Source organism: Dendrobates tinctorius, unplaced genomic scaffold (assembly GCF_039654945.1).
Source record: "Dendrobates tinctorius isolate UK_male_01 unplaced genomic scaffold, ASM3965494v1 ptg000048l, whole genome shotgun sequence".
In the NCBI taxonomy this organism is placed as follows: domain Eukaryota; kingdom Metazoa; phylum Chordata; class Amphibia; order Anura; family Dendrobatidae; genus Dendrobates; species Dendrobates tinctorius.
The window spans coordinates 7,387,501-7,397,500 of NW_027361716.1; the positions used below are offsets into that span (position 1 = coordinate 7,387,501).

At 37.9% G+C, this 10,000-nt stretch overlaps 9 non-coding genes across 9 annotated transcripts; all 9 read left to right on the plus strand.

Annotated features, from left to right (window-relative positions):
- The first annotated feature begins 353 nt into the window (after positions 1-353).
- Positions 354-435, plus strand: TRNAS-UGA (transfer RNA serine (anticodon UGA)). The gene has a single exon. It is a non-coding gene; the product is annotated as a tRNA-Ser (tRNA).
- Positions 436-2,098: 1,663 nt separating this feature from the next.
- TRNAS-UGA (transfer RNA serine (anticodon UGA)) lies at positions 2,099-2,180 on the plus strand. Its single transcript has one exon. It is a non-coding gene; the product is annotated as a tRNA-Ser (tRNA).
- Positions 2,181-2,834: 654 nt separating this feature from the next.
- Positions 2,835-2,906, plus strand: TRNAQ-UUG (transfer RNA glutamine (anticodon UUG)). The gene has a single exon. It is a non-coding gene; the product is annotated as a tRNA-Gln (tRNA).
- Positions 2,907-3,813: 907 nt separating this feature from the next.
- On the plus strand, positions 3,814-3,895 carry TRNAS-AGA (transfer RNA serine (anticodon AGA)). The gene has a single exon. It is a non-coding gene; the product is annotated as a tRNA-Ser (tRNA).
- A 655-nt stretch (positions 3,896-4,550) lies between these two features.
- Positions 4,551-4,622, plus strand: TRNAQ-UUG (transfer RNA glutamine (anticodon UUG)). The gene has a single exon. It is a non-coding gene; the product is annotated as a tRNA-Gln (tRNA).
- A 907-nt stretch (positions 4,623-5,529) lies between these two features.
- TRNAS-AGA (transfer RNA serine (anticodon AGA)) lies at positions 5,530-5,611 on the plus strand. Its single transcript has one exon. It is a non-coding gene; the product is annotated as a tRNA-Ser (tRNA).
- A 655-nt stretch (positions 5,612-6,266) lies between these two features.
- TRNAQ-UUG (transfer RNA glutamine (anticodon UUG)) lies at positions 6,267-6,338 on the plus strand. Its single transcript has one exon. It is a non-coding gene; the product is annotated as a tRNA-Gln (tRNA).
- A 932-nt stretch (positions 6,339-7,270) lies between these two features.
- Positions 7,271-7,352, plus strand: TRNAS-UGA (transfer RNA serine (anticodon UGA)). Its single transcript has one exon. It is a non-coding gene; the product is annotated as a tRNA-Ser (tRNA).
- A 654-nt stretch (positions 7,353-8,006) lies between these two features.
- TRNAQ-UUG (transfer RNA glutamine (anticodon UUG)) lies at positions 8,007-8,078 on the plus strand. Its single transcript has one exon. It is a non-coding gene; the product is annotated as a tRNA-Gln (tRNA).
- The last annotated feature ends 1,922 nt before the right edge of the window (positions 8,079-10,000 follow it).

Here is a 10,000-nt window from a genome sequence, read left to right on the forward strand (position 1 = left end):
ATGGTTAATAGATGCTCCAAAGCCTGATCAAATGAACATCAAGTCTTTTTTACTTGGAAATGATTATGTTCAGTCTTCTCAGCATTTTCGTATTATTTTTAAGGATGTTTTTGGAGCTGACTGACTCCAAATCCACATTATGAAGAGGGAAAAGCTTTAAACTGTGAATGGTTCCCATTGATGATGACTTTAAATCAGATTTTTGCATTTTACTGAGACCTTGTATTTTCTTTTCATTTTCTGAGATGTCTTCCAGAGGGTTGATCACTGAGCGTGATCATGGTGCAATAACTTGGTGCAATAGTTTTCTAATAAGTAAACATGTGTGAAGCTCATAACAGCTTGACATCTGAGTAGTCGTGGCCGAGTGGTTAAGGCGATGGACTTGAAATCCATTGGGTTCTCCCCGCGCAGGTTCAAATCCTGCCGACTATGTCTATGTTTCAATAACTTTTTGACCTTTTATCTTTTTTGTTCAATTTGCATGTTTACTAGTCTATTGACTATGACAGTGATCTGTGATGGAGCGAGTTTCTAGGACCAAACTGACTTTATCTTTGACTGTTCTTTAGATAATCTATTCTGGAGCAACATTACATGTGCGACATGTCGCCAATCAAAAGAAACACCGTGGGTGCCATCAGGTAAGAGGTTTTTCTCTTGATCTTGTCTAGCAGCCACAGACCGCTGTCCTGGCTAATGGACTGGGACATGCACTTTGATTTGCACAAACCTTAAATTATCTCTCAGATGAAGCCTTTTACCATGCAATGCTAATCTTTATCGACTACTGGATGAACAGTTTTCTAACAGTATAAGTTTTGCAATTTATTTTTTTCACACTTTTTCCAAGTAACAGATACAGCAATCTTTTTACTAGCCACTTTTCATCAACATTTCAAACTGCGCTAGCTGTGATATCGTGGAAATGTTGGTAAATTTGTGGAATGAAAGGTTATAAGATATCAATTTACCATTGTGTATGATTGCAGATTTGCACTGCAGCTTTGGAGCCTGTTTTCGCCATCGTTCACGATTTCATATGCTTTATTCAGCAAAACAAGCCGCAGCCATGATTGTGTCATGGTTGGTTCCATGGTGTAATGGTTAGCACTCTGGACTTTGGATCCAGTTATCTGAGTTGAAATCTCAGTAGAACCTGAGCACACATTTTGATTTTTCCATCTGCACTCAGATCGACGATGTGCAATGTTTATGATGAAACAAGCAATTTAAAATACACATAATAAAAGACAAAAAAAGAGTTCAAGGATTCATGGAATACCATGGTCAAAGCTGTCAATCAAGTAGGATTAGCAAAAATTAAAATTGTCTGTCACTCATTGTCTATGTCATACGAAGCAATCTCATACTCTGTGACTTGAGTCAATATTCACATAACACTCTTTCCAAGTGGGTGAATCTGACAAGGATTTGAAGCCAAAATGGCTTCAGGAAGTGTTTTTGATTTTTCTCTAAGCCATCTTTTCTTGTGTTTTCCAGAATTTCCTAAAGTGCCTTATAAACATTTTTGGTGGTGTTTTTCTAAAAATTCTTTTCGGCGTCTTTTGAATGTGTTTTGTGGCTTTTTTTGTAGCACACAAAAGTCAATCAGGACCCTTTATAGGGTCTTTCGAACCTTACCGTTGACTTGTATTATAGGTATGGAGCTGTTCAAAGTGAAAAACAGCTGAAGATTGATATGGTAATTTCAGTTAACTGCTGGACATTTTTGGAAACTTGAGATGGTTAATAGACGCTCCAAAGCCTGATCAAATGAACATCAAGTCTTTTTTACTTGGAAATGATTATGTTCAGTCTTCTCAGCATTTTCGGATTATTTTTAAGGATGTTTTTGGAGCTGACTGACTCCAAATCCACATTATGAAGAGGGAAAAGCTTTAAACTGTGAATGGTTCCCATTGATGATGACTTTAAATCAGATTTTTGTATTTTACTGAGACCTTGTATTTTCTTTTCATTCTCTGAGATGTCTTCCAGAGGGTTGATCACTGAGCGTGATCATGGTGCAATAACTTGGTGCAATAGTTTTCTAATAAGAAAACATGTGTGAAGCTCATAACAGCTTGACATCCGAGTAGTCGTTGCCGAGTGGTTAAGGCGATGCACTTGAAATCCATTGGGGTCTCCCCTCGCAGGTTCAAATCCTGCCGACTATGTCTATGTTTCAATAACCTTTTGACCTTTTATCTTTTTTGTTCAATTTGCATGTTTACTAGTCTATTCCCCATGACAGTGATCTGTGATGGAGCGAGTTTCTAGGACCAAACTGACTTTATCTTTGACTGTTCTTTAGATAATCTATTCTGGAGCAACATTACATGTGCGACTTGTCGCCAATCAAAAGAAACACCGTGGGTGCCATCAGGTAAGAGGTTTTTCTCTCGATCTTGTCCAGCAGCCACAGACCGCTGTCCTGGCTAATGGACTGGGACATGCACTTTGATTTGCACAAACCTTAAATTATCTCTCAGATGAAGCCTTTTACCATGCAATGCTAATCTTTATCGACTACTGGATGAACAGTTTTCTAACAGTATAAGTTTTGCAATTTATTTTTTTCACACTTTTTCCAAGTAACAGATACAGCAATCTTTTTACTATCCACTTTTCATCCACATTTCAAACTGCGCTAGCTGTGATATCGTGGAAATGTTGGTAAATTTGTGGAATGAAAGGTTATAAGATATCAATTTACCATTGTGTATGATTGCAGATTTGCACTGCAGCTTTGGAGCCTGTTTTCGCCATCGTTCACGATTTCATATGCTTTATTCAGCAAAACAAGCCACAGCCATGATTGCATCATGGTTGGTTCCATGGTGTAATGGTTAGCACTCTGGACTTTGAATCCAGTGATCTGAGTTCAAATCTCAGTGGAACCTGGGCACACATTTCAATTTTTCCATGTGCACTCAGATCGACGATGCCCAATGTTTATGATGAAACAAGCAATTTAAAATCCACATAATAAAAGACAAAAAAAGAGTTCAAGGATTCATGGAATACCATGATCAAAGCTGTCAATCAAGTAGGATTAGCAAAAATTAAAATTGTCTATATCACTCATTGTCTATGTCATACCAAGCAATCTCATACTCTGTGACTTGAGTCAATATTCACATAACACTCTTTCCAAGTGGCTGAATCTGACAAGGATTTGAAGCCAAAATGGAAGTGTTTTTGATTTTTCTCTAAGCCATCTTTTCTTGTGTTTTCCAGAATTTCCTAAAGTGACTTATAAACATTTTTGGTGGTGTTTTTCTAAATATTCTTTTCGGCGTCTTTTGAATGTGTTTTGTGGCTTTTTTTGTAGCACACAAAAGTCAATCAGGACCCTTTATAGGGTCTTTCGAACCTTACCGTTGACTTGTATTATAGGTATGAAGCCGTTCAAAGTGAAAAACAGCTGAAGATTGATATGGTAATTTCAGTTAACCGCTGGACATTTTTGGAAACTTGAGATGGTTAATAGACGCTCCAAAGCCTGATCAAATGAACATCAAGTATTTTTTACTTGGAAATGATTATGTTCAGTCTTCTCTGCATTTTCGTATTATTTTTAAGGATGTTTTTGGAGCTGACTGACTCCAAATCCACATTATGAAGAGGGAAAAGCATTAAACTGTGAATGGTTCCATTGATGATGACTTTAAATCAGATTTTTGCATTTTACTGAGACCTTGTATTTTCTTTTCTTTTTCTGAGATGTCTCCCAGAGGGTTGAACACTGAGCGTGATCATGGTGCTGTTAGAAAACGTGTGTGAAACTCATAACAGCTTGACTTCTGAGTAGTCGTGGCCGAGTGGTTAAGGCGATGGGCTAGAAATCCATTGGGGTCTCCCCGCGCAGGTGCAAATCCTGCCGACTACGTCTATGTTTAAAATAACTTTTTGACCTTTTATCTTTGTTGTTCAATTTGCATGTTTACTAGTCTATTCCCCATGACAGTGATCTGTGATGGAGCGAGTTTCTAGGACCAAACTGACTTTATCTTTGACTGTTCTTTAGATAATCTACTCTGGAGCAACATTACATGTGCGACTTGCTGCTAATCAAAAGAAGCACCGTGGGTGCCGTCAGGTAAGAGGTTTTTCTCTCGATCTTGTCCAGCAGCCACAGACCGCTGTCCTGGCTAATGGACTGGGACATGCACTTTGATTTGCACAAACCTTAAATTATCTCTCAGATGAAGCCTTTTACCATGCAATGCTAATCTTTATCGACTACTGGATGAACAGTTTTCTAACAGTATAAGTTTTGCAATTTATTTTTTTCACACTTTTTCCAAGTAACAGATACAGCAATCTTTTTACTAGCCACTTTTCATCAACATTTCAAACTGCGCTAGCTGTGATATCGTGGAAATGTTGGTAAATTTGTGGAATGAAAGGTTATAAGATATCAATTTACCATTGTGTATGATTGCAGATTTGCACTGCAGCTTTGGAGCCTGTTTTCGCCATCGTTCACGATTTCATATGCTTTATTCAGCAAAACAAGCCACAGCCATGATTGCATCATGGTTGGTTCCATGGTGTAATGGTTAGCACTCTGGACTTTGAATCCAGTGATCTGAGTTCAAATCTCAGTGGAACCTGGGCACACATTTCAATTTTTCCATGTGCACTCAGACCGACGATGCCCAATGTTTATGATGAAACAAGCAATTTAAAATCCACATAATAAAAGACAAAAAAAGAGTTCAAGGATTCATGGAATACCATGATCAAAGCTGTCAATCAAGTAGGATTAGCAAAAATTAAAATTGTCTATATCACTCATTGTCTATGTCATACCAAGCAATCTCACACTCTGTGGCTTGAGTCAATATTCACATAACACTCTTTCCAAGTGGCTGAATCTGACAAGGATTTGAAGCCAAAATGGAAGTGTTTTTGATTTTTCTCTAAGCCATCTTTTCTTGTGTTTTCCAGAATTTCCTAAAGTGACTTATAAACATTTTTGGTGGTGTTTTTCTAAATATTCTTTTCGGCGTCTTTTGAATGTGTTTTGTGGCTTTTTTTGTAGCACACAAAAGTCAATCAGGACCCTTTATAGGGTCTTTCGAACCTTACCGTTGACTTGTATTATAGGTATGAAGCCGTTCAAAGTGAAAAACAGCTGAAGATTGATATGGTAATTTCAGTTAACCGCTGGACATTTTTGGAAACTTGAGATGGTTAATAGACGCTCCAAAGCCTGATCAAATGAACATCAAGTCTTTTTTACTTGGAAATGATTATGTTCAGTCTTCTCTGCATTTTCGTATTATTTTTAAGGATGTTTTTGGAGCTGACTGACTCCAAATCCACATTATGAAGAGGGAAAAGCATTAAACTGTGAATGGTTCCATTGATGATGACTTTAAATCAGATTTTTGCATTTTACTGAGACCTTGTATTTTCTTTTCTTTTTCTGAGATGTCTCCCAGAGGGTTGACCACTGAGCGTGATCATGGTGCTGTTAGAAAACGTGTGTGAAACTCATAACAGCTTGACTTCTGAGTAGTCGTGGCCGAGTGGTTAAGGCGATGGGCTAGAAATCCATTGGGGTCTCCCCGCGCAGGTGCAAATCCTGCCGACTACGTCTATGTTTAAAATAACTTTTTGACCTTTTATCTTTGTTGTTCAATTTGCATGTTTACTAGTCTATTCCCCATGACAGTGATCTGTGATGGAGCGAGTTTCTAGGACCAAACTGACTTTATCTTTGACTGTTCTTTAGATAATCTACTCTGGAGCAACATTACATGTGCGACTTGCTGCTAATCAAAAGAAGCACCGTGGGTGCCGTCAGGTAAGAGGTTTTTCTCTCGATCTTGTCCAGCAGCCACAGACCGCTGTCCTGGCTAATGGACTGGGACATGCACTTTGATTTGCACAAACCTTAAATTATCTCTCAGATGAAGCCTTTTACCATGCAATGCTAATCTTTATCGACTACTGGATGAACAGTTTTCTAACAGTATAAGTTTTGCAATTTATTTTTTTCACACTTTTTCCAAGTAACAGATACAGCAATCTTTTTACTAGCCACTTTTCATCAACATTTCAAACTGCGCTAGCTGTGATATCGTGGAAATGTTGGTAAATTTGTGGAATGAAAGGTTATAAGATATCAATTTACCATTGTGTATGATTGCAGATTTGCACTGCAGCTTTGGAGCCTGTTTTCGCCATCGTTCACGATTTCATATGCTTTATTCAGCAAAACAAGCCACAGCCATGATTGCATCATGGTTGGTTCCATGGTGTAATGGTTAGCACTCTGGACTTTGAATCCAGTGATCTGAGTTCAAATCTCAGTGGAACCTGGGCACACATTTCAATTTTTCCATGTGCACTCAGATCGACGATGCCCAATGTTTATGATGAAACAAGCAATTTAAAATCCACATAATAAAAGACAAAAAAAGAGTTCAAGGATTCATGGAATACCATGATCAAAGCTGTCAATCAAGTAGGATTAGCAAAAATTAAAATTGTCTATATCACTCATTGTCTATGTCATACCAAGCAATCTCATACTCTGTGACTTGAGTCAATATTCACATAACACTCTTTCCAAGTGGCTGAATCTGACAAGGATTTGAAGCCAAAATGGAAGTGTTTTTGATTTTTCTCTAAGCCATCTTTTCTTGTGTTTTCCAGAATTTCCTAAAGTGACTTATAAACATTTTTGGTGGTGTTTTTCTAAATATTCTTTTCGGCGTCTTTTGAATGTGTTTTGTGGCTTTTTTTGTAGCACACAAAAGTCAATCAGGACCCTTTATAGGGTCTTTCGAACCTTACCGTTGACTTGTATTATAGGTATGGAGCTGTTCAAAGTGAAAAACATCTGAAGATTGATATGGTAATTTCAGTTAACCGCTGGACATTTTTGGAAACTTGAGATGGTTAATAGATGCTCCAAAGCCTGATCAAATGAACATCAAGTCTTTTTTACTTGGAAATGATTATGTTCAGTCTTCTCAGCATTTTCGGATTATTTTTAAGGATGTTTTTGGAGCTGACTGACTCCAAATCCACATTATGAAGAGGGAAAAGCTTTAAACTGTGAATGGTTCCCATTGATGATGACTTTAAATCAGATTTTTGCATTTTACTGAGACCTTGTATTTTCTTTTCATTTTCTGAGATGTCTTCCAGAGGGTTGATCACTGAGCGTGATCATGGTGCAATAACTTGGTGCAATAGTTTTCTAATAAGAAAACATGTGTGAAGCTCATAACAGCTTGACATCCGAGTAGTCGTGGCCGAGTGGTTAAGGCGATGGGTTTGAAATCCATTGGGGTCTCCCCGCGCAGGTTCAAATCCTGCCGACTACGTCTTTGTTTCAATAACTTTTTGACCTTTTATCTTTTTTGTTCAATTTGCATGTTTACTAGTCTATTCCCCATGACAGTGATCTCTGATGGAGCGAGTTTCTAGGACCAAACTGACTTTATCTTTGACTGTTCTTTAGATAATCTATTCTGGAGCAACATTACATGTGCGATTTGTAGCCAATCAAAAGAAACACCGTGGGTGCCATCAGGTAAGAGGTTTTTCTCTTGATCTTGTCCAGCAGCCACAGACCGCTGTCCTGGCTAATGGACTGGGACATGCACTTTGATTTGCACAAACCTTAAATTATCTCTCAGATGAAGCCTTTTACCATGCAATGCTAATCTTTATCGACTACTGGATGAACAGTTTTCTAACAGTATAAGTTTTGCAATTTATTTTTTTCACACTTTTTCCAAGTAACAGATACAGCAATCTTTTTACTAGCCACTTTTCATCAACATTTCAAACTGCGCTAGCTGTGATATCGTGGAAATGTTGGTAAATTTGTGGAATGAAAGGTTATAAGATATCAATTTACCATTGTGTATGATTGCAGATTTGCACTGCAGCTTTGGAGCCTGTTTTCGCCATCGTTCACGATTTCATATGCTTTATTAAGCAAAACAAGCCGCAGCCATGATTGCATCATGGTTGGTTCCATGGTGTAATGGTTAGCACTCTGGACTTTGAATCCAGTGATCTGAGTTCAAATCTCAGTAGAACCCGGGCACACATTTCGATTGTTCCATCTGCACTCAGATCGACGATGCCCAATGTTTATGATGAAACAAGCAATTTAAAATCCACATAATAAAAGACAAAAAAAGAGTTCAAGGATTCATGGTCAAAGCTGTCAATATCACTCATTGTCTATGTCATACCAAGCAATCTCATACTCTGTGACTTGAGTCAATATTCACATAACACTCTTTCCAAGTGGGTGAATCTGACAAGGATTTGAAGCCAAAATGGCTTCAGGAAGTGTTTTTGATTTTTCTCTAAGCCATCTTTTCTTGTGTTTTCCAGAATTTCCTAAAGTGCCTTATAAACATTTTTGGTGGTGTTTTTCTAAATATTCTTTTCGGCGTCTTTTGAATGTGTTTTGTGGCTTTTTTTGTAGCACACAAAAGTCAATCAGGACCCTTTATAGGGTCTTTCGAACCTTACCGTTGACTTGTAGTATAGGTATGGAGCTGTTCAAAGTGAAAAACAGCTGAAGATTGATATGGTAATTTCAGTTAACCGCTGGACATTTTTGTAAACTTGAGATGGTTAATAGACGCTCCAAAGCCTGATCAAATGAACATCAAGTCTTTTTTACTTGGAAATGATTATGTTCAGTCTTCTCAGCATTTTCGTATTATTTTTAAGGATGTTTTTGGAGCTGACTGACTCCAAATCCACATTATGAAGAGGGAAAAGCATTAAACTGTGAATGGTTCCCATTGATGATGACTTTAAATCAGATTTTTGCATTTTACTGACACCTTGTATTTTCTTTTCTTTTTCTGAGATGTCTTCCAGAGGGTTGATCACTGAGCTTGATCATGGTGCTATTAGAAAACGTGTGTGAAACTCATAACAACTTGACGTCTGAGTAGTCGTGGCCGAGTGGTTAAGGCGATTGGCTAGAAATCCATTGGGGTCTCCCCGCGCAGGTGCAAATCCTGCCGACTACGTCTATGTTTAAAATAACTTTTTGACCTTTTATCTTTGTTGTTCAATTTGCATGTTTACTAGTCTATTCCCCATGACAGTGATCTGTGATGGAGCGAGTTTCTAGGACCAAACTGACTTTATATTTGACTGTTCCTTAGATAATCTATTCTGGAGCAACATTACATGTGCGACTTGCCGCTAATCAAAAGAAGCATCGTGGGTGCCATCAGGTAAGAGGTTTTTCTCTTGATCTTGTCCAGCAGCCACAGACCGCTGTCCTGGCTAATGGACTGGGACATGCACTTTGATTTGCACAAACCTTAAATTATCTCTCAGATGAAGCCTTTTACCATGCAATGCTAATCTTTATCGACTACTGGATGAACAGTTTTCTAACAGTATAAGTTTTGCAATTTATTTTTTTCACACTTTTTCCAAGTAACAGATACAGCAATCTTTTTACTAGCCACTTTTCATCAACATTTCAAACTGCGCTAGCTGTGATATCGTGGAAATTTTGGTAAATTTGTGGAATGAAAGGTTATAAGATATCAATTTACCATTGTGTATGATTGCAGATTTGCACTGCAGCCTGTTTTCGCCATCGTTCACGATTTCATATGCTTTATTCAGCACAACAAGCCGCAGTGATGATTGTGTAATGGTTGGTTCCATGGTGTAATGGTTGGTTCCATGGTGTAATGGTTAGCACTCTGGACTTTGAATCCTGTGATCTGAATTCAAATCTCAGTGGAACCTGGGCACACATTTCGATTTTTCCATCTGCACTCAGATCGACGATCCCCAATGTTTATGATGAAACAAGCAATTTAAAATCCACATAATAAAAGACAAAAAAAGAGTTCAAGGATTCATGGAATACCATGGTCAAAGCTGTCAATCAAGTAGGATTAGCAAAAATTAAAATTGTCTATGTCACTCATTGTCTATGTAATACCAAGCAATCTCATACTCTGTGACTTGAGTC